The following is a 23,291-nucleotide window of genomic DNA, read 5'->3' as shown; positions in this document are numbered from 1 at the left end:
TTCTATCCCCAAACGCAGCTGTGTGTCTTGTGGAAGAGGGTGGGATTCGGAAAAGCACCCTTCTCTAAAGGGAAAGCATTTCAAAAGACGTCATGAAATGCGAATTTCCTCGTCCTTTCCAAGAGATAATACAGCCTGTGCAGCACAATAGGCATCGCTCACCATGCCATGGGCAGACTCCCAGGCTCCTTTCCCTGTCTCCCCCTTTTTTAAGGATATCACTTATGCAAACCTTACCCGGCCTCTGCCTCAAGATTTTATATCAGAGCAGCAGGGGGGCTGATGAAGTGCTCATTTTTTTACATCAGTCTTATAAATTGCTCTCCCCGTTAATTGTTTCCATGGAAACAATGCATTTGGCTTGGATGGGGATCCTGAAAAATTTTTAATGGGATTCTTAAAAAATGTGCAGGAGGTGGGTGGGGGTAGAGGAGGTGCTCTCAAATACCCTCAAAAGAGATCCAGCCCAAGTTCTACCAACATGTGCCGTTAATTGCTTGTGGCCCAAAGCTGCTGAGCCCGGAGTCAGTCAGGAACTGAAAACATTATTCAAATGACCAGGGAAAAAAAGCCCCAAAAGGGCAAGTACAGATTACGTGACAGCAGAGACGAGAATTTCCAAACACCTCCTGGCAAAACACAGCCATGAGACCATGACCAAATAACAATTCTTTAATGTCACAGCCTTAACTAATAATTTAAGCATGAGCAGTCCTTGATAACCCATCAGATCCTCCAGCGGCCGCGGTGCTCGCGCGGAGCCACGTGCTGACAGGGACAGCAGTAGCGACACGGCCCCGCACACCCACCTTCCCCTTCTCCGCTCTTCTTACGCCTGAGAGGATTTTTCTTCTAATTTTTTTTTTCCCCAGCAGGGAAAGTATTTGTATTACAGGGTATGAAACTAGTCCAACATGCAAGCTTATTTAATTTGGAAAATGTGTGGCTAAATGCCACTTGTTATGGGATTAGTTAACAGCTGCAAGTCTGCTACTGTGGAAAGAATTTTTTTCACAAAAAAAAAAAAAAAGGAAAGAAAAGGATTTAACTGAGAGCTGCTATGTGCTGTCTCCCAACTTTCTGTGTGGATTTTCGTGTTCCATGGGGTGTCTGTGAGGTTGTCCTCACTGCCCTGTCAGCTGCAGCCATCACACGTACATTAACTCCCCCTGAGTAGCTCCGAGTGCGAGCAGTGAGCCTGGAGCACAGCTCTGGAGCTGCCCGACGTGTCCAGAGCAGCCAGTCCAGCCCCACAGAGGGACGAGCACCAGCAGCAGCTCCCGCCACCCCTTGGCTCCAGTCACAGACACCCACAAGCATCGGGTTACTGGCAGCTCTCAGGTTATACCTCCAGCTAATCCCGCAGTGCAGACAGGCTCTAAATTACTCGTTAAAAATCCTGTCCTTGTCCTGAGTGTCCTCTGGTGTCCTCCACCACTAAGTGCTGCTAATGAAGGAACAGATCATCTTTAACACATCAGTCACACAAGCCAAACCCACTAGTCACTCTATTTTGCATGACCTTCCTTCCTGACCTCTAAGAGATATTTCCATGAAGATGCCAAGAAGCAGGTTCCTAGACCATAACTTGCTCCCCCCTTCCCAAAGTGCTTCTCATTAGTATCCTGTTGCTGTTCTCTTTCCTGCTTAGGAACACCTTATCTTAGTATCATGGAATGGTTTGGGTTGGAAGGGGCCTTAAAGCTGATCCCATTCCACCCCCTGCCATGGGCAGGGACACCTTTCACTAGACCAGGTTGCTCAGAGCCCCATCCAACCTGACCTTGAACATTTCCAAGGATGGGGCAGCCACAGCTTCTCTGGAGCCAAAGCCCTTTGTCAGTTGGGTATTAACCATGAAATGGGTGTTTGGTCCCAGGCTCAAAGAAGGCCATGGAGCCATTCCAGAAGTCGAGAGGAGCAGCCACTTCCTGGGAAGAAGCCACCAAAAATCCTCACCTGGGGGAGGTGTGAGGATGAGGGATGCTGGGAGGGGAGGAAGCGCGCTGCCAAGCACAGCAGAGGCTGCTCAGATGGTGTCACTTCCCATTCCAGGCTCTGCATCTCTCTGCTGTTCAACCTCCAGCACAACAGTCTGAAATGTTTTCACGGCAAAGGCCATAAGGAGGAGATCAAATGCATTTGTCACACTATGACAGGTGTGGCACAAATTGTCTTTGTGGAAGATGTATCTTAGTGGATCTACTGCTCTGGAGGGCAGGAGGCTCTCAGGCCTAGCTCTGGGCACAAGATGCTCGGGCACCCCGGGGACCCACGGCAGGGAGAGGGACAAGGGGGTCGGCATCAAACCCCTGAAAAATTGCCTGTGCCTGTGGCTGTCCCAGACCACTCACATCTGAGTAGAAGGCAATGCGTGCCTGCTTCACTCTAGCCTTTGGGGGCTTTTCCCAGCTCCAGGACCTCTGGAAGTCCATCTCTATACCTCAGAGCCTCTAACAGAAACCACAAACCGTGCGTTCTTCAGGAACAACTTGAAGAAAGTGCTTTGCAATCTGTCCCTGAAGCAGAGGAGAGCCTGCCCAAGGCCTGCACCCATGGAACCTGGTGTATCGGCTCCAGCCAGTCTCTGCAGAACTGGTGCTAACTGTATTCCATCTGAAATTTGGTTTAAATCCTGCATTTGTTCCCATAATTTAGAAACAATACAAAGATAGTCACTTCACATGGCAGGAAATTCTCTCTAGCTGTTTCTTTTGGACACCGTAAGCCGAGTGCTTTCATGTCACACGCACACACATGATCACCCTGGGCTGACACACACCCCACAATTACTTGGACACAGATGGATGCTACATGGCATTTTTCTGCTGCAAGTGATACTCTAAAAGGGGGAGGAGGGAGGCAATTGGGAGCAAGTTTCTTAAAATCACATTTCTGTTACACCAGTGCCAATTCCTTGACCCCAGCCTGAGTCAATGGGCATCTGCTTGGCTCAACCGAGACCTGAGTGCACAGAAGCAGCTTTTCCTTCTTGCAGATTGACAAAGCTGATGTCACAGCCAGGTTCCTCTGTGGCTGCACTCCTGGAAAGGGAGCGAGAGCAGGGTGATGGGGGGGGGGCTCCAGCACAGCCCCCTGGTCTCAGCCATGTGCAGGCAGAGGCTGCGCCTACAGTTTTATGCTGAACGGCCCCAAAGGACTTGCAACGCTGGTACTTGATGTGTGGCTTGTGCTGAGACAAGATACCAGCAGAGGGGCTGGGAAGACCTTGAAAAGATCTTTAAAAAGCGCTGGAGATAAAAGCTACAAATACCCTTTTTAAGTGTATCAATATCTCACTCGCAGTGATGAGCAGCAAAGCAGCACAGGATTCCTGCTACTTAACAGGGCTGTGTAAACTGAATTTGCCATTTTGGTGAACAAATATAACCCCCCTCAAAAAATTTAAACTAAGTGGGGATTTCTAACTCGTTTGAGCAAGTGAGGCTCCGACAGCTCCATGTGAGTTTTTTGTCAGGTGAGCACTCCCATCCTGTGCTCCCGGGTACAGTCTCCACACAGCACAGACACCGAGACACACAGTCCCTTTCCTGCAAAGCACGTCAAAACTTCCGGCACCTCCGCTGGGACCTGCAGATGCTCCAAGTGGAAAGCAGCGTGCACAAGAAAGCTATCATTTCCTTATTTCCTTTATCTTAAAAGGGCCCAGACTGGATAAATTCTGGTTTTCACGATGCTACAGCAAAATTTTCCTTTTCTGCTATTCCCTTTTAAAAGCAACAGAATGAAAATGCTTGTTTCCAAAGCTGGAGGTTTGCAGCTGCCCTCCCCGGGACGGCTGGGCAAGATTTTTCCATTCATCCACATTTAAAGCTGGGTCCACTTTAAGAGAAACAAGCAAGAATTGGGTTTTACCATTTCAGAAATGAAAGGTATTTACCCTCAAGACAGTAAAAGATCTTTTAAACCGTGCTGATGCAAGGGAGGAAATGGGAAGTTTACAAAAGTAAAGCTCTGGCTCTGCACACACAGCCCTGCTCCTCCCCGCGTGTGGAGTTCACTGAAATCAGTATGGTTTCTCCCGAGCACAGCTACACATAAACACTTCCATATTTGAATCTTTTATCAATGCTGAATTTGCTTTTGAGAAAGAAAACATTCTTCACAGCAAATTCAAAGTTTGCACAGTTTAAAAATTATTTTCATAGAATCGCGGAATGGTTTGGGTTTGAGGAATCTTAAGGCTCATCTCATTCCACCCCCTGCCATGGGCAGGGACACCTTCCACTAGCCCAGGTTGCTCCAAGCCCTGTCCAACCTGGCCTGGAACACTTCCAGGGACGGGGCAGCCACAGCTTCTCTGGGCAACCTGTGCCAGGGCCTCACCACCCTCACAGGAAGAATTTCTCCCCAATATGCCATCTAACCCTGCCCTCTGGCAGTGGGAAGCCACCGCCCCTTGTCCTGGCACTCCAGCCCTTGTAAATAGTCTCTCTCCATCTTTCCTGTCAACTCCCTTCAGGTACTGGAAGGTCACAATTAGGTCTCCCCAAAGCTTCTCTTCTCCAGGATGAACAATCCGAATTCTCTCAGCCTTTCGTCATAGGAAAGGAGAGATGCTCCATTCCTCTAATCGTCTCGGTGACCCTCTTTTCTCCTACCTCATGAAGCCACACAAAGCAAATCCCCTCACCAGAAAAAATGAGAGCTATTTGCTAGAGCCCTGATAATGTTTAAAAATATATAGTCAAACATCATGCTAAGTAGAGGCCTGATAAAGTAAAGTCCATCTCTTACGCTAACCTTCAAGGTAAAATTAATAATTAATTAGTAAAGCCAGGACATGGAATGATTGCTATCAATATTTTAATACTTTTACTGCTAATTTCATTCTCCCTCCGTAATCTGCTGCTGAAAAAGCAGGAGAGCTGCTTGTGTGTTTTCAGTGCAGTGCCTGGCTTGGGGATCAGCACTGGAGGAGCAATGTCACCCACCAGTGTGCCCCAAATTCCTGTTGCAAGAAACCAAACCCAACCTCCACGTTTTGTCACATGCATCTGGCAGGCTCCAGCCTTCCATGGCATCCCCTCCAAGCCAGGGCTGCCCCCCACCAGGCAAAACCAGGAGGGTTTTATGAAGATAAGCAAAATGAAACCGAAAACTTCCCCAAGCATTAGAAATATCTATTCCCTCTCCTGAGTCCGAGCAAGGAAAACTTTGGCCCAAGAGGAAAAATGCTGGGAAAGTTGTGAGGGGGTGAATCCAGGTGGTGCTGGGGCCCAGGAGTGGGGGGCAGGTGGGTGGGCGAAGGAGGGGAGGTGAGTGCTGCCCTCGCTACTGGAAACCGAAGTGTGTCCTGCCTGTTTTATTTACTCTTTATTAGTCTAATGAGGCTGTTTCCTGGGAGTTTAATTACCATAATAGAGACAATTCCTTTCTTAACCCTCTTTACAGCCTGGAAGAGAAAGAGCCTCTGACAGAGGAACGTGGAACACACGAGCCGCAGCAACGCCCGTGTTTGGATCAGCCCCAGCACAGCCCCAACACCTCGGACACGTGGCCACAACCCCCCCCCGGGGGGTCCCAGCCGTGGGGGGGTCCCTGCAGGGCTCCACTGCCCACCCTCACCCACTGCCCCATGAACTGCCGGGTGGGAACACAGAGCTCTGCTGCGGAAAAATTAAGAGCACATGATTAATGCTACATAAAATGTGTGGGTTCCCAGCCCTTTGAAATCGTACCTCTTCATCATTTCCATTTACAGTTTACTAATGAAATTAGATATGGTAAAGGGTTCCTTTCTTTTTTTTTTCCCCCTTAAATTAACTGTACATTTTTTTAGAGTTAAATCAACATATTTTCCATTCCATATTCAGCAAGAAATCAGAAAATTAAATGTGGGGTTTTTTTCTGGTGCTGCTAAGAGATATTTTCTTGGTGTTGCCATAATACATACAATGATTTACTGTATTAGACTTACACGTCTGTTACTCTGCACAACAGATACAACAGAGCTGACTAGAACAAGGTAAAGAGGCAGCAAGGATGAAAAGCACCAGATCTAAGAGGAGAAAACCCAGGCTCTGAAAGCAACAGCAGAGCTGTGCTCACCCAACCACAAGGCTCTCCCAGCCCACTTCATCCGCTCCTACACGATCCAGACAACACCCTGCAAAAGCAATTGCTAAACCCAGAACAAACTCGTGCCAGAGTCCAAAATCCAAAACAACACAAAACCCTCATCTAATTTTCTTCTAATTCAACCTCAGTGCCCCCCCCCTCAGGGGAGGGATAAGGCACCAAGTTCGTTAGAAGTCCTGTTTCCTGGGCACCCGGGTATTGATGACCCAAAGCCATTAAATCATCACTGTGAGGCCAGAGACAAGGGTCACATTGGTGTGACACAACCACTGTGTCCAGGTGTGTTACACGCACACGCACACACACACACTGTGCCCTGTGTGTTACAGGTGCACTGTCCATGTGAATTAACACATGCTCTGTGCCCAGGTGTGTTACACACACAGCCCATGCCCAGGTGTGTTACACACTCCTGGTGCCCACTGGAGTGGGCTCGACCCCTTCCAGGAGCAGCTCTCCAGCACTGCTGGCCTCTGGGACCACTCCCTGAGCATCGTCCAGGGACCATCAGGAGGGAATTCTCCACTTCAGATACCACTCTTTAAAAATGTAGGTTTTTGTGTTTACACAGCTGACACCTTAACTAACACTGGAACTGTAAAATGCAGGTGAAATAAAATAACTAAAGGCATTTCCCCGAGGTTCTGATCACAGAGCTGCCCCTGGAGCAAAGGGATTTGGGAACCTCGTGTTCCCATGCCACATGTTTAGATGAACGCTCTGTTCTGTGGAGCAGTTTGAAGATTCGGGCTTGGCAGCAAGAAACTGCACTCTCACTAAAATTCATCCGTGGATATCCCCTTTGAACGCTTCCCGGATGGTTATTTTCACTAACATTGTGTTTATTAGCAGAACAGAGGGAGGACTGTAAAGCAGGAGCATGGGCGAGTTTGATTTCCAGGCAGTGATGAATGGCGGGGGAGGCCAGGTCACCCGGCTGCAACATCAAAGGGGCGACTGAACCAGCAGCACACTTGAAGTTAGTTAAAATGCCATCACCATTTTCTGCGTTTTGCTTTTTTCTTACATTTAAAGAAATTATATTGCCTAGTTCTGGCCTCAGCCATTATTTCCTGGGCTCTGATGATACCCAGGACTCCATAAAGGTATTACCTGCTGGCACACCAAGGACCAGCCACCCGTTTGAATTGTGATATAACACGCTCCTGCCCTCCCCATGTCATTGAAAGACCTGCAACACTGAGTTTTGTGCAATTTGCCACAGGCCTGCCCCATCCTAAGGCACCAGGATTAAACTACCAAGGAATTCCTGTGGGTTTGGGTCCTTTTAGGCTAAAACTGGCCAGGTTCTTTTAGAGCTCTGCAGGGCCAGCCTTGCCCCTGCCCCTCTTTTCTGTCAACAGAGAGTAAGGAACCAGATGCTCTTGGGGTGGCACATGGCAAGAGGGGCGAGTTCTAAAGCCTTGGAGCTGAACCAGATACAAGTTGAGGAAATAAAATTGTGCACTAAGTGCAAACTTACAGTTACCAAAGGTAAATGCAGACTCAAACTGACTCATAAGAGCAAGACATTCCAGACTGTTTTGGGTTGGAAGGGACCTTAAAGATCAGGAGGGTTCCAATCCCCCTGCCATGGGCATGGACACCTTCTACTAGACCAGGCTGCTCCAAGCCCCATCCAACCTGGCCTTGGACACTTCCAGGCAGGGCAGCCACAGCTTCTCTGGGGAACCTGTGCTAGGGCCTCACCACCCTCACAGGGAAGGATTTCTCCCCAATATCCCATCTAACCCTGCCCTATCAAATATGTGCATTCAATATAGTTATTCAATAATTAATACAAGTATGGAATGAACCAGATCCTCAACCAAAGGCTTAGTATACACGGACAGAAAACAGCAGAACCTGTGGTAAGTCACACACACCTACCAGCAGCCGCTCCTGCGGGCCGGGCCCGCCGCCGGTTCCTCAATCAGCAACCGCTCAGCATGGCTTGGGCTGCTCCCGCGTTGTCCTTCCAGGAGGAATTCGCCTTACCTGGAGAAACGGACCCATCCCTGACGCGCCCACCCCGTATTTCATTACTTTCAGGCGGGGAATGTCGGAGGTACTTGTACCTAACGGGGTCACGGCGAGGCCGCTGCGCCGAACCCGCTCCGGCACCGACCGGTTCGGGCCGCTCGGAGCCTGCGCGCGACCCCCCCAGCCCTGCGCGTGCCCGCGCGCGGGGGCCCCAGGGGGCAACCTGGGCCCGGGAAGCGGCGGGGCCGGGGCACTCCCGGCTGGAGCGGCGCGACACAAATAACAGCACAACAAACAGCCGCCCGGCCGTGCCAGGCCTGCGGAGGGAGGGCAGCATCGCCCCGGGCTGTAACTGTGCGCATGGCCCGGCCGAGCCCGGGCACGGCTGGCCTGGGGGCTGCAGGGACACGTGCGACCCACGTGTGACACCGCCGAGAACGAGGGCAGCGGGCCCCTGAGCAGAGGGGCAGGGCGAGAAGAAGCTCGACTCTCTCCCCAGTAAATTCTACCTACTTTTCACACAGAGAAAGAAAAAAACAAGTTTTTAAAAACTCAGCCTCCCCTAAAGTTGCTTTGGGTGTCACAGAATCCCAGAGTGGTTTGTGTGGGAAGGGCCCTCAAAGAGCATCTCGTTCCACCCCCTGCCATGGGCAGGGACACCTTCCACTAGCCCAGGTTGCTCCAAGCCCCGTTCAGCCTGGCCTTGGACACTTCCAGGGATGGGGCAGCCACAGCTTCTCTGGGCAACCTGTGCCAGGGCCTCACCACCTTCACAAGGAAGAATTACTTCCCAGTATCCCATCTAACCCTGCCCTCTGGCAGTGGGAAGCCATTCCCCCTTGTCCTGGCACTCCAGGCCTTGTCCAAAGTCCCTCTCCAGCTCTCTTGGAGCCCTTTTAGGCACTGGAAGGGGCTCTAAGGTCTCCCCAGAGCCCATCCCAAAACCAGGCTAGGTTCCCCCCAAGCGCTGCACTTCACAACAGGTTTCAGAGCACAGCAGGTACAACACAGGGATGTTGACTCCCTGTGGATCACAAGCTTCCACAGATCACACAGAGAACACACCAAGTCTAGAAGACGCACCCAGGCCATGGCGTGATGCTGAGCAGGACATTCCTGCTGTCAGGCTTTCCTAAATTGTCTCTGGGTAAACAACCTAAAATTGGCCTCTCCACTCTGACGTACACCAGCCTGTTTCCATGGGCATTTTGCCTGGGCAAAGAACCCAGGCCTTTGTCCCAGATTTTTATCCATGCAATTACATATATTTATCCAGGCTGGTCCAGCCTGACCCAGGATTGCCAGGGCCTGGCCCTGCCTGCGCAGCGGCACCTTCCCCCCTTCTCCTCCCTCTCTGCAGAGACAACAATTCCATTGCCACTGTGTTCATCCAGCATTGTCTTATCAAACAGAGGGGGTGACAATATTGATCCTTTTCTCTGATTTTAAAAAGAGGATGAGGGGAAAAAAAAAGGAAAAAAAAAAAAAAAAACAAGAAGGGGGAAGTGGACAAAGAGAGGTGAAATCAAACCCCAGAGCAACAAAGGAGAAAAACCAGGTGGAAGACGGGAATTGTTTTCTGAAGGCGAGCTAAGTGGAGAATTGAAACGAGGGAGGCTCCGGGAGAGGACCGAGGGATGAAAGGGAGCAAGGGTAAGAAACACAAGGGCTAGATAAGTCTGAAAATGGCTAGAAAGAACAAGGGAGAGAGGAGACAAGAATGGAAACCTCTGATGTTGGCAGGAAATGTTGTGATTCTAAAGATGAAACAACTTGTGGGGAAAGAAATTGGGAACAAAATCCCCCTGTGTATTTCCTGGGGTGAACTGGAGCAACAAATGAAGCACGGCAGGGACGGCTCCCGGACAGCACCGGGCAGGAATGAGGCAGTACAGCGTCCTCTGAAGGGAACTCCGTGTTAGGAAATTACATCCTTGCACAAGGCCGGGAGCTTCCCAAGCCTGCTCCAGCTGCAGATGTGGCTCAAACCCCCGAGCAGGAGGCCCATTCCCTGTGGCAGGACTATATATTCTATGGCTGTAAGGGTATTGCCATAAAGGGTATAAGGGGAGATGGGGCAGGAGAGATCCTTAAAACTTCCAAACTAATTTGAGACAAGTAATAAGGGACATACATGGCGTTCAGGAAGAGAAACCCGACAGCTTTCGTACTTATCTAGGAAATGATTACAGAAATGTTTATGGTGTGTATTTTCACTGTCCCCTGCATGCTGGGGGCTCCAGTTCCTCTGGACAGACGCCAGCACGTTAGGAAAAAAATGCTGGGGAGAGGGAAGGAATAGATTTACTAGAAAAAACCTGCATTCCTTCCAACCTTTCTGCAGCTTCTTAAAAACATACAAAAAGCCTCCTTCAAGCTGCTCAGTGCCATACCAATTTCCTGTGTAGACCTGGATATTAGTATATGTTTTTCTGTGTCTCCGAAGTTTCCCAAGTTACCTAATGCATGCTCAGCATGGAGCATTTTTAAATGAGTTAGTCTTTATTGAATTATGATTTCCAGCAGTCACTAATAACAAAATTCAAATTGCTCCAGCAGACGAGGATTTGAAGAATGCTGAGAAGAAACTGAGTTTTTAAGAGACTCTAGAAGAGCCACCCACTGCTTGTGTATAGTAACCGTGAGCCTCTCGATGGAATACTTCAAATAGTTAATTAGATTTGCTAAAAAAATAATAAAAAATCAGTCATTAAGCATTCCCACTCTGGAGACACTGGATAAAGGCTGTTCCTGGCGCACCTACAGCTCCAGCAAATGTGGAGCTAAAAATTATTTTTTTCTTAAATAAGGTTTCAGGTTTTCCTCACACTGCCCCTGCAGTGGGCACGATGCAATTAGCAACACATCTAAAGGGGAAAGAGGAACTTTTATTCCATTAGGACTTCTTTTTTTACCTCGGGAATTTCTTCAGGCTGCTAAAGAGGTGTTTTTCAAGCAAGGAATAATAGGGAGGCTCAGAGCCCATCCACAGCACACGGGGCTGGGAGCTGCAGCTCACCTGCAAACTGAATTTGCTCTATTTTGTTAACCATTTATTTTGTCTTTACTGGCTGTTCAAAGGGAAGTGTGATAATCCCACTGTTCCTCACTCGCTCAGCAGGGAGTTTAATCTAATAAAGCTATTACAGCCGAATGGATTAAAGCAACGTGAAGCATTAGTAATTTGAGGAGCAGTTAAAGAATGTTAACGCTGAGACTCTGCGCGGATTCTTCTCCAAACACGATCCCAGAGATGAAAGCAGAGCTCCTACTCAATATGTCATTTTTCAGGCACAAAATTTAATTCTTTCAGTCTCCTCATCCAGATGTTTATAGCGAGGAGCAAGAGGCTGCCCATTACTGAACAACTGCTGAAACCAGAGGCTGCCCTGAACAGGCAGGCTTTTGCTCACCCCTATTTTGATTAATCCCTCTGTTAACAATAATATCTTTTTTAGAAAGAGAGATACGTGACCAAAGGCATCTGGTGTATTAGGATGGCTGCAGTATTAAAAGCTGGGGGACTAATAATGTTCCCTGTCTGACCCCCTTGGTGCAGCAGATGTGGAGCATCGCTGCCAGGAGGGCTGAGAGCCATGACAGGAGGGATGGAGAAGGACGGTGGACCCACAGCGTGGTCTGTCAGGTACGGGATGGATGAAGAAGGACTGTGGACCCACAGCGTGGTCTGTCAGGTACGGGATGGATGGAGAAGGACTGTGGACCCACGGCGTGGTCTGTCAGGTACGGGATGGATGGCACACATGCTCTTAAACATCAGTGACCACATCCCAGCAAACTTGTGTTGTGCCATCCCAGTAACATGTGCAGTGGTCTCCTTCAGACACCTGACAGGTGCAATAGAGAGGATGGTCATTATTTTAAAAGCTGGGAAATGAGAGAGTCGATGAACAAGAGAGTGTCCCATCCAGCACAACCAAGTGGCGTCAGGTTTGGGAGGTGCTGCCCACAGCCATCCACAAAGACCTGCCCAAGCTACCACAGCTGTCCTCAGAACATCATTGAATCAGTAGATCTGTACATTCAAAATTCCTCTTCTGATCTTCTTTACTGTATTTCCTATTTAAAAAACCAGCTCCACACTGACATATGCATCGATACACAGCGGCAAGATTATTTCTAGGAAATTCAGGGGAAAGTTAGAAACTGGACTTGAAGCATGAAAGTAGCTGGCAGCTTAACTATGAAAAAATCTATTGCCTCTACATGATGCAAGTTCCTCCACTTAATTCAGTCACTGGTTAATTTGTTTCTTTGTTTAATATGATAGAAACCCCAGGGATCGAATCATTCATAATAAAATTATATTAGTACTTTATTTTTGTCATTTCTGATTGCTCTGAGCAAGCATTATTGAATAGTTTGATCATGGGATACAGAAAGTTACCATTTAATTAATATGAAAGGTGCCTAAATTTTGAATAATATTGAAGAAAAAAGCCTTAGGACATGGCAGGAGACTCGGTGTGTTATTAACTCTCTTGCTGTCAGCTTTGGGTGCACTTCAAGATGTGAGATTTAATCTATAAAGCCTGAAGTTGCTCAGAATGTTGTGGTCAGAACTACGTGGTTTTCACCGTTGTATTGACACAATGGAGAAGAAGACAATGGGTGTGGGGTGCAGGTGGGTGCTGGGGGCTGGCTGTGCCCCTCTGGGTTCTTGGGTTTAGGGGTCACTCATCAGTGACAACCAGCTAATCAACCGGAGGAGCTCAGGAACCGTGACGTTGTTATTGGCAGTTTGAGAATAACCACCAACACTGGTGCCATGTACTCACACAAAAAGAGTCACATAAAAATGGGGATAAATATTTCTTTAAATGAAGGTGGCAAAGTCCATCTGCCTGACACTGCAAAATTGTTGGGCATCATAATGGTGCATTTCAGTCAGGCTCTGTGGGACACTCAGAAGCACATGGAAAGCAAATACTGGGGTTAGTAAATCCAGTTTTTTTGAGGTACCTAGTCTGAGATCCACAGGTTGAAATTAGCAAAAAAATAAAATGACCAGGGGGAAACACTGCATCAGAGGATGAAAACTGAAATGATGGTGTTGGATCCAACCAACAGCTACAGACTATACGTACACACAGCACCGGTTCACCACGTGATTCCGACATCAGCACATCTGAATTAAACATTTTTAAGAGAAATGTGAAGCCTGAAAATAGAAATCTGATAGGTCTGTGATTTAACTGCTGTTTTACAACTGCACTGCTGCTAAACACAGCCCCTGCCCCTCTCAGGGATGATCTGAAGACAACCCTGGCCTTCCACTGACAGCACATGGACCTCTCAGGTGGTGCATGGTCAGCATGCAAACTATTCCCCAACCTGTGAGTCAGGCTCACCTCCTGCTTCACCTGCAATAGCAATAAATAACAATAATCATAATAAACTACCATAAGGTAAAAAGAAAGTTCAGAAATTAAAAGGGCTCTGGGAGCTCCCCAAGCAAAAAAAAACTTGTATGAAAGCAGGAACAAAACCTGCTGTATAAAACCTTTAACCAGGGGGTTTCACAGCATCCCTAGATCTGTGCCCACCTTTTAGCACTCCAGTAGTTGGAAGCTTTGTGTGACATCCTGGCCAAGTCATCCTTGGCACAAGGTCAGTTTATGTATGCTCTTTAATATGGTTGGTAGAAAAGATAAAAGTTAATTAGCACAGGAGAGTGTAGTGAGGAAAGAGGGGAATCAGCAATACAGCTGGCCAAGAAAATCAATGTTAATAATAGAAGGAAATGTATACTAGAGGCAAAAACTAGTGTACTTAGAGAGTCAACGATACTCGAGATGAACAGGGCCAAAACAAAACATGTTTTTGTAACACATCCTGTTGGACTGTCCCAAAGGAAGTCACTGAGGGCACCAACACGACCAGGTTAAACCAACAAGATTTCCTAATGAACTCTAATAACTTTAGAAGGATATTAAACCTTGTACGGCACAGTTTCTGTCAATCTTCAACTACTGGAGCTAAGTAAGAGATTTATCTTGGGGTGGGATTGTGTAGCACCAGTGTCCTCTAAGGTTCTTGGGTTTTCCCCTAGAAGATGCAAGAACCAGTACAGGGATGGGGGTGGACCAGCAGAACAAACCAGAGTCTGCTTTACCTCAGCAGAAAGTCCCATTAGTTTGAAATCCCAGAGTCTCTGATTCAATTTGGGAGCTGCAGTGGCGTCCCCAGCAACGCGGCTCATCCATCTTGCGCTGTTTATGCTGCTGAGCCTCTTTGTGGCTTACGAACCACTCAGCCCAGCTCTGCAGCTTTCATCTTGCTGTGCACACTGCCCAGGATTACACCACACAGGAATTTTTAAGGAACCTATGTCTTTCTACTCATATGTTTTTAAAAATGAGGCTTTACACACACACGTCAAGAAATTGCAAGTTGACTTTCCCAGAGTAAACTCAATTTTCTCCCCACAGGAACAGACCACTGAATGTATTTATAAAGGCATTAGCACTGGTTCTGCTGGCTTCTGTAAACATTGCACATATTCCTGTTTAGTATAATAATTTTAAATGCAAATTAACTGGTCTTTGTTGATATGGCCACAGAGTGGGAGCTGGGATGAGGAGAAGCCCAAGAAATTTACCCAGATTTCTCCCTGTCATCACTATTCCCAATATACAAAGGCTTTTTAATTGCTATGACTAATTGAATAAATATGCAGGTTATATCTAATTAACTCAGTCCTCATTTGCAGGTCTCCACTACATTGGCCAGCAAACATACGATGTTGCCATTCTCCAAATTCCCTACCAGATACAGAAATGCCAACTGTTACCAATCAACTCCCTGAACAGTCCTGGGTTACAATAGTTTTCATTTCCAAATCCAGCTGAAGCATTTTAGAAGTCCCTGAGCTCATTACCCATCACTGCCCAACGGACATAGGTGTCTGCTCTTCCCAGACCTTCTCTAACCCTGATCTGCACTTGGAAGGTACTGGAATAGCACCGTGATAAAACCTGGGATAAGATGGCCCATTTAAATATTTGTCTTGGGACAGATTATCCAGTACTCCCAGTTGCTTAAATAGGGCCAACACCAAGGGAAGTCCCCGTTTGGCTGCAGGATGCTGAGCTCCTTTGCTGACACCAGGATTCCCGCAGATCCCTGCAGCACCCTCGTGCCATCAGCGCTGGGCCCTCCACAGAAAGCCTCAGCAGAGCCCACACTAGCAATGGATAACTTACTAAGGCATATTTTCTGCCAGTTCCTAGCACTTGATAGCTTGGTTACTTCCTGGAGCATGAGATTTGGGTGCCTTGGGATGTTTAATGTAATTGTGAGTGTTTCAGTTATTCTTCCCAACACCTTGATTTTCTTGTTTGGCTCCAAAGCACTTCAGGGCACATTGTCCCTCGGCAAAGAAGGAAGGTGAGAAAACAGCTGGGGCTGGTTCCCTCCCCCCACTCCTTCCAACCCTGCTATTCCTGTGAGACCTCCAGCCTCATCCAGCAGAGAGTGGACTCAGCCATGTGCTAATTCTGCACTTACTGCTGGCTCATTTAATTGCTCCATTTCCAGCTCCATAACCAGAAGAAAGGGTTTCTCTCCGCTAGAATAACCTTCCACTCGGCCTGGCTCCAGCACGAGCTCCACAGAGACTTGCACATGGGTGTCCCTGAGCCGGCACACAGCCAGGGGGGCCTGCTGTAGCATTTCCATCAGCCCAGCACTAACACCTCTGCCTCTCTTTGGGTCTGGAGGGGGCAGAACAGCTCGACCTTCCAGCTCCAGCAGTAGCAGATTTGCCTTCGGGCTCTGCTCTGTAGGACCCACCTCACTGCAGCAGAACAGGCCCCGGGAACCAACCTGCCAAGCGTTTCACCAGGTGCCTTTGCACTCTCTCCTGCTCCAGCAGTACCTTCGATCCTCCAACAGGGAGCAAATGCCTTGATCTTATCTAAACATTTCTTTTACCCACTTTCATCACCTTCTGTAGATACATATTACTCATTTGGCAAGTCCCTGCTGCAGCCCGAACAAGTGGAAAACCAAAACCAACCAAGAAGCACCTGCTCGGAAAATAAACAGAAACTGATTCTGTTTGTAAAACTTTTCTCTGTTGTTTCCTAAGATATTCACAAACGGAGATCTAATTATCTTCCTTGTACATTCAGTGTGAATAGTTCTTTTCGTTAAAATTAAAATAATTAATGTTTTTAATGCCTGTCAAGGCTTTGCAAGTACAAAATGCCAGAGGCTACACAGGACAAAAAATAAGGCTACAGCTAAAAACATATATTATAACCGGTCCCTTACACTCTGGTGTGGGATCCTTTTATCATTCCTTCATTCCGAGGTTAGTAGGTTATTAACCTGTATCCTGAGGGAGAAAAGATGCACATCAATTATATCAATTGAATACACAAATGAAAATCAAATTAAAAATTTAACACGCACCACCATAATTACAATACAGAGCTTCCACGAGGAATTTCAGCCGAGGAACGAACCAGAGAAATGCTTCTCAACTGCAGTTTACAGAAGCAGCAAAAGTAGCCGGAGATAGGGAGCCTACTCAAACTGAAGCCCGTACAGGAGGAAAATTGTTTTCTAAATGTGCCACCCACTGAGAACTTTTGATTGCAATTTTAGATTGAGACACAAAAATATTTAGTTCATTTAAGTAATTAACTGTGTTTATAGTGTGTAATTATATGTATTAACATTGGCATATTGAAACAATTAAATAAACAATCACAACGCTTCTGCCTCTCCTGGTATTTACATATCCTACCAAGTTCCAACTCCATGAAGCTTCCAGCTGCCAAAGCCCTGCTGGGAACATGGGAAGCAGGAGGGGTCCCTGGCCCAGCCAGGTGTCACCTTCCATGGCTGCACGTGACAGGTGTGGAAAAGGTAATGGCACAGTCAGCTCATTCCAGTATCTCCAAGGGATGGCAGAGGAGAGACGCTGGACAGGGTAAAACACCTGGAGGACAGGCAGGAGTTGAGGGTGGTACAGGGAGGCAAAACATATGTTTATAACCCATGTCAAAAAACACCTTTACCCAAAATTCCCAGGGCCTAAGGGTTACAACTGGCCACTACAGACAGGTTCAACAGCTGGTTTAAAATCATAAAAGAGCCAGTTTGAGGCTGTAGAACTCTGCAGAAGCTGCACCAATAAGGTTCCCCAGGCCTCCCAGAGGGGCAGCCAGACCCCTCCCTTGTGGGGTACAGGCCCAGCCAAGCCCCCCTCGGCCACTGCTGGTCTCAGCCCTCGCCAGCGGGTGTGGGGCACACGTGTCCCCTCCTTCCCTGTGCACCCAGAAATGCCTTCCCAGCAACGGCTCCCAGACATCCAAACACCAGAGCTGGGAAGAAATAGGTGGCTCCACTTCGCTCTGCAGATCTGCCTGTACCTTCAGCACTCCATCACTTGTAGCTGAGGCCAATTCCTCAGAAACAAACAGGGAACAAAGGCGGCGCCGCACCGGAGCGGTGCCATTTTAATGCTATTTCTGTCTGTATAAAATCTTCTGTAATTTGTTTACGACTGCCAGATTCAACAATAGTGTGCAAATGCAAACCCACTTATGTTAATGTCCTCTCTCGCTCCCTTTCTCAGATCAGATTCTGAATAGAAATTAGGTAAATACTCTGTTTGAAAATATATAAGATGAGAACTGGTTGGGGAGGGAGCAAGAGAACCTCCAAATGCACGGTCCTATCAACCACATTATTTTTTTTTTTTACTTAATAACTTAAGTGTACTGTTAGTGAAATTACAACCTGCTTGTGACACAATAAATTTACAACAAAACTCATTCCATAAATTATTCAATTCGCTGACTCCAACGACGCTGAGAAATATCACCATGAGCAGATGATTAGCATGTGAAAGGAAAGCCATCTCTAGCCTGAAACAATCACTGTCACACCTCCATTTGAAGATGCCTGGTGGAGTTTTGTAAAATTACCATTAAGAATACACATTTAAGGCTTTGTAGTTTCTATAAAAGCGTTAAGTATTTGATTTACATTAGATTCATTTGTTCTTTCTTCAACTGTCTCTTTTTCTTACACACCATAACCGTTTGGATAAATGCTGGCTCAATCAAGTGTGCATTAAAACAAAAGAATTTAAGTTCAATAAAAGTGATGAATCAGAACTAGAAGCCAACCTTCCCCCTCTCTCCCCTTCCTGGGCCACGGGATTGCTACAGCAGGAGAAACGGGCTGGTTTGGGAGCTGAGAGGACACATGGACATACAGTCCTGGAGGGATAACCCAGTGCCTGGACCACTGGTGTGGAGCTGTTGGATCAAACGCCAAGTCTTCCTCACCAGCAGGAAGGAGGGAAGGTTGGGGATGGAGAAACAATTCTTCGCAGCACCTCTTCTTCCCTCAGGTAAACAGCACAAAACCTGGCACCTTCCAGTCCAACCTGAACCACAGCATTTTGGGGAGACACCAAAGGAAAATTTTAGCCAAAGTTCAGCAATTGGGTGGGCACATTCCCAGCTACAGAGAATGAGTCTACTCAGCGTAACCAATGCCCAAGTGTCATCAGCAGGTACCAGGAGCATGAGCAAAATCAGTGGAAGTGTTCTGCCACCATCACTTAAACCTGTTCTGGTAGGGCAGGGAAAAGATTAAACCCTCCCTCTGTGCTCTCCTTGTAGCCTAATTGTTTGAAGGATTCCTTTTACTCCAGGCTGCAGGAGTTATCTTGCTGATGGACAACCTGTCCAGCCACTGCCACGCTCCACCCACCGAGAACAAGCCGATGGATGAACTTTAAGCACATTTTCTCAGATGAGGTAGATGAATTTATCCCAATGCCTCCAACACAACAGACCCTTCTGATCCAGGCCCATGAAATGTAAACATCTTACCCATTAGAAGCATTGAAATGGCTTCCAGCATCTTTGCCACCTGCTGGATTTCCCAGGTGCAGAAATTCAAGGGGTGTAGGTAAAGAATTTATTTCCCTGGAAAGGAGGAGGAAGGATTCTTCTTGTTCTGGGAAGCAAAATGGTAAACTTTTACAAAATACTTAAAAAAAATAAGAAGTCCAACAGCAGCATCCAAGTGATTCAAGAGTCAGTGCCATGAGAAAATCCACTTTCACAGACATGAGTGTTTCAAAATAAAAGCTACTGGTTTTAGGCTGCATAATGACACCACTGTGAGTTCTTCCTCGCAGCCCTGACACTTGTATTGAACAAATAAAAAAGAGGATTGTTCTAGAAGTGGCGACCGCAAGAAAAAAGAATTTTTGCTCCTTTACCCGGAAACTTCATTGGCTCTAAGTGAGACTGCCCTGCTCCATCCAGTGAGAAACTGCTGGGTGCCGAGGTCATTACCAGCACTCAGACACATTCCCTAACTCCTTCCCGAAGCCTTTCCCATCTGAAAGCAGAGTTTACATTATTCATAAGGATAATCACAAATATGCAGAGAGCTGTAGACATGTAATGGAGAGGCTGGCTTGTATCCCATCCAAATTCCAGGCGCTTCATGGAGCTTACAACTTTCCCATAAATTTTTGCAGCATGGGACGTACCTCCATTCTCAGTCACTCCAACAGTCCCAAAGCAGGGACAGTTTTGGAAAAGTTCTCATGCTCCCCCGTGGAGTTTTATTACTTTTGAAGAAAGGAAATAAGTGGAAATGCTGTGCCACCTTCCCATGGGTTCTCCAGGTGGATGTGTTTGCTTACACACACCATCTCCTGACTGCATACGGAAGGCACAAACAGTGTTCATGCTCTGAAACAGCATTCTGGAAATTCAGTGAAAATCAACATTTCCAAGACTACAAGAACAGCAAAATCAAGTTACTGTTGTTTCCATGGTTCCATGAAAAAGCCAGGAAGGGTCAATGCCCTGCTTAGCACCAGCTGCTGGCAGCCAGCAACAGGGCAGGTTTTAAAGCACCTTCTTTAGGGTTGGTGATGTAGACAGATTTCTGTCTCATCTCCCTGCAAGAAGCACCTGAGGCAGCTGCAGTCCTGTGGCAATGGCTGTGTGAAGCAGAAGGGAGGAGAAAAAGTCCAGTCTGCCAAGAGGAGGAGAATTAGATATGTCTAACTCCAGGAGTTGGAATGACATTTGCAAGATGGATTATGAAACAAGGACAGACAGAAAAGGTGAGGATCCTCACAGCATGTGCTACTGGAAACATCCCAACTCCTTTTGGACAAGATTAATAAATAACAGTAATAAAGTAATAGATTAAGAAAATGGAGGTATTTCTAAATCTCTCAAATCTAAGATCAAAAAAAGATTCTTTCCCTTGAGCTTCAAACCCATCCTGAGTAGATCCATGTCATCAGATGCAGTCCAGTAGGGAGGCAAGAGGCAAGGCATTCACAGCCACATTAACAGTAATAAGTGTAACTTCAGCAGAATACAGAATCATGGAGACATTAATAAGTGATGAGGTCACAAAACATCTGGAGAAACGTGAGCTGATATTAAAGTCACCAGCAGAGTCTTTGACAAATCTGCTGGAATTTTTTTAAGAGGTAACACAGACTCCAGACAGGAAGAAAACATGGGACATAATCTGTTTGGATTTTCAAAGGTTATTTGACACATCACATCCCGCAGGCCGGTGTGTTAAAGTACAGCAAGTCAAAAAGTGCACCAACTTTGAATGGACAAATGAAACTAAGGACATTCAGAGTCTGGCAGTGTCATCAGCAAAAACCAGAGGGAGCAAAGGGAGCCTGTTTTGTTCGAGGCATGTACAGTGGAGAAGAGAACATCATAAGGCAAGCATCCATCCAGATGGAGCACATTGAACCATGACATGGAGGACATAAGTAATCACTGGATAATGGCCATGGTATTCATCTGAACTGGAAAATGAGGATTTTTCATATTAGAAGCCTTATGTATAATGATGCCTTTGGAAGATGCACAACAAAAGAAACTGGGAGAGCCTCTAGGAATAGCTACAGAAGGTTTCATGATGGGCAGGAGGCAACCAAGGCCGATGGAGCCCAGCAGGGAAAACTGTCTGAGCCCTCCATGAACAGCAGTGGAGACAGAACAGCCACCAGGAGCATGGATGGACAAGCCAAGGGCTGACCCAAGAAATAGTCCACATTTAGGTTCTTCTGAAGTGGAAGAATTTCTGAAGTAGAAGAATGTCTCCCTCCCTGGCCGGAGGGGAGATCTTCTCCAAACTCTCCATAAGCTGCAAGTCAACAGCAATGAACAGCCAGCAGTGAGGAGATGCCCTCTTCCACAACAGGTTCCACATTTATCCTGGGAAAACTGATGGGAAATTTCTCTCCCTTGAAATAGAGCACACAGATTAGAAGGATCACAGCCCATGAGGGCTCCAAAGATTAAATTATCACTAGACTAAAATCCTGGAAAGCAAAATGCCCACTCGGAGCTGTTTAGAGCGAAGACAAGGGCAGCAACAGAACACGTCTCCAAAGAAAACTTCGTTCAGCATTTTCCAACTTCAGGAATTTGAAACTTAAATAATCTCCTTTTCACCTTTTCTTTAAGGAAAAAAAATAGGCCTGGAGGATTTTCTCAAACCCAGCCTGCAGCACACAGGCTGCTGAGGTAGCAGTGCGGTCTGGTAGTACAATTTTTATTTATCATTTTGGTTTGTTCCCTAAATTTTTCTTACAGTACAGAGAAGGAAAAAGGCAATTTTTGGAAGTTTATACACTGGCACAGGTTATCCAGAGAAACTGTGGCTGCCCCATCCCTGGAAGTGTCCCAGGCCTGGTTGGATAGAGCTTGGAGCAACCTGGTCTCATGGAAGGGCCGTTTTCTTGCCTCTTTACAAACACCTGCATAAAACCCCAGCAGAATTAAGACTTGCAGGAAAAAATCCACCCAGTTGCTCCAGTGTAACGTTACATGATCCCAGCACTGCCTGTTCGTTGCTTTGTAAATGTTCACAGACAGATACGCTCATACCATGTACCTTTGTGTTCTCCAAGGGCAGGATGGGTTTGGGAGCACTGGGGGCAGGTGTGTTCCCCACTCATGACCATGCCAGTACCACATGCCTTTGTCATAAATTTTCCTGAGATTTACTTTGGAAAGATTCTAGTGAGCACTTGTACGTATATTTAGGGAGACTTACTGTGTTATTCTGCTTGTAAAACTTTAACTGCTTTGTGTTTAATTAACATAAACCTCAGAAGGAAAGGTTTAAAAAAAAAACAAGAAAGCCAAGGCTCCAGGTGTCTCCTCAGCTCTGGGGGCTCAGGGCTCAGCAGAGGTTCCCTTTAGCTTTGGGAACACTCACCTGCATGAAACCAATTACTGGAATGAATTCAAATTATTTCTTCTCCCAAAACTTATAACTTTAAGCCAACTCCTGCAAACCTCTCTGTGGGAAAGGAAAGGGCTGTGCCTACGGAAACACAGGGACTGTAGAGGGAGCTCAGCTGATCAGACCTTTGTGCTGCTGAAACAAAGCCCAAGTTGTGACTGAGGGCAGGGAAGGTGGGCAGGGATGTGCCAGTCACTGTTTGAGGGTATTAGGAGTGTCCTTTCAGACAGATAAACAGAGAACAAAACCGAGATCCACAGCTCATCCCCAATGACTGGCCACCTGAATCTCAAGCCTGACTCAGGAGATCAAACTCCAGGAACACAGAGCAGCTTTACCTAAACACCTTTGAGTACTTCAGCCCTGTTCCTAGAACTGAGTCCAGACTCACTCCCAATCCTGAGAAGCAATCTCCCCAAATCTGGAGGGAATCATTCCCTACAGCACAGATTCTAGGACAAAGTTGATGGTGATTTCATAGAAATCATAGAATCCCAGACTGGTTTGAGTGGGAAGGGACCTTAAAGCTCATGCAGTTCAACCCCCTGCCATGAGCAAGGACACCTTCCCCTATCCCAGGTTGCTCCAAGCCCTGTCCCAACCTGGTCTGGAACATTTCCAGGAATGGGGCAGCCACAGCTTCTCTGGGCAACTTGTGCCAGGCCTCACCACCCCCACAGGGAAGAATTCCTTCCCAGTATCCCATCTAACCCTGCCCTCTGGCAGTGGGAAGCCATTCCCCTTTGCCCTGTCACTCCAGGCCCTTGTCCAAAATCCCTCTCCAGCTCTCTTGGAGCCACTTTAGGTACTGGAAGGATTTCATCAAACTGGTTGTCCTAGTTAGGACAGCTGAGTTCATCATGGTATGAGTGTAAACCAAAACTGTGTATTCTATAGCCTTCCATGCC

General features: G+C 47.0%; 1 long non-coding RNA gene across 8 annotated transcripts in view; it reads right to left on the bottom strand.

Annotated features, from left to right (window-relative positions):
- Positions 1–23,291, bottom strand: part of LOC108498012 — a 387,118-nt gene that overhangs the window by 325,441 nt on the left and 38,386 nt on the right. The window contains exon 1 of one of the 8 annotated variants that reach the window (XR_001875041.1): positions 7,989–8,245. The exons of 6 other annotated variants lie outside the window; for them this stretch is intronic. This is a non-coding gene — a long non-coding RNA (uncharacterized LOC108498012). Of the gene's footprint in view, positions 1–7,988; positions 8,246–23,291 lie in introns of those variants that run through there. One more of the 8 variants, XR_001875040.1, reaches the window with a different exon arrangement.

This window comes from Lepidothrix coronata, unplaced genomic scaffold (genome assembly GCF_001604755.1).
Source record: "Lepidothrix coronata isolate B3197 unplaced genomic scaffold, Lepidothrix_coronata-1.0 Scaffold54, whole genome shotgun sequence".
Lineage (NCBI taxonomy): Eukaryota > Metazoa > Chordata > Aves > Passeriformes > Pipridae > Lepidothrix > Lepidothrix coronata.
This window is presented reverse-complemented; position numbering and strand designations above follow the sequence as displayed.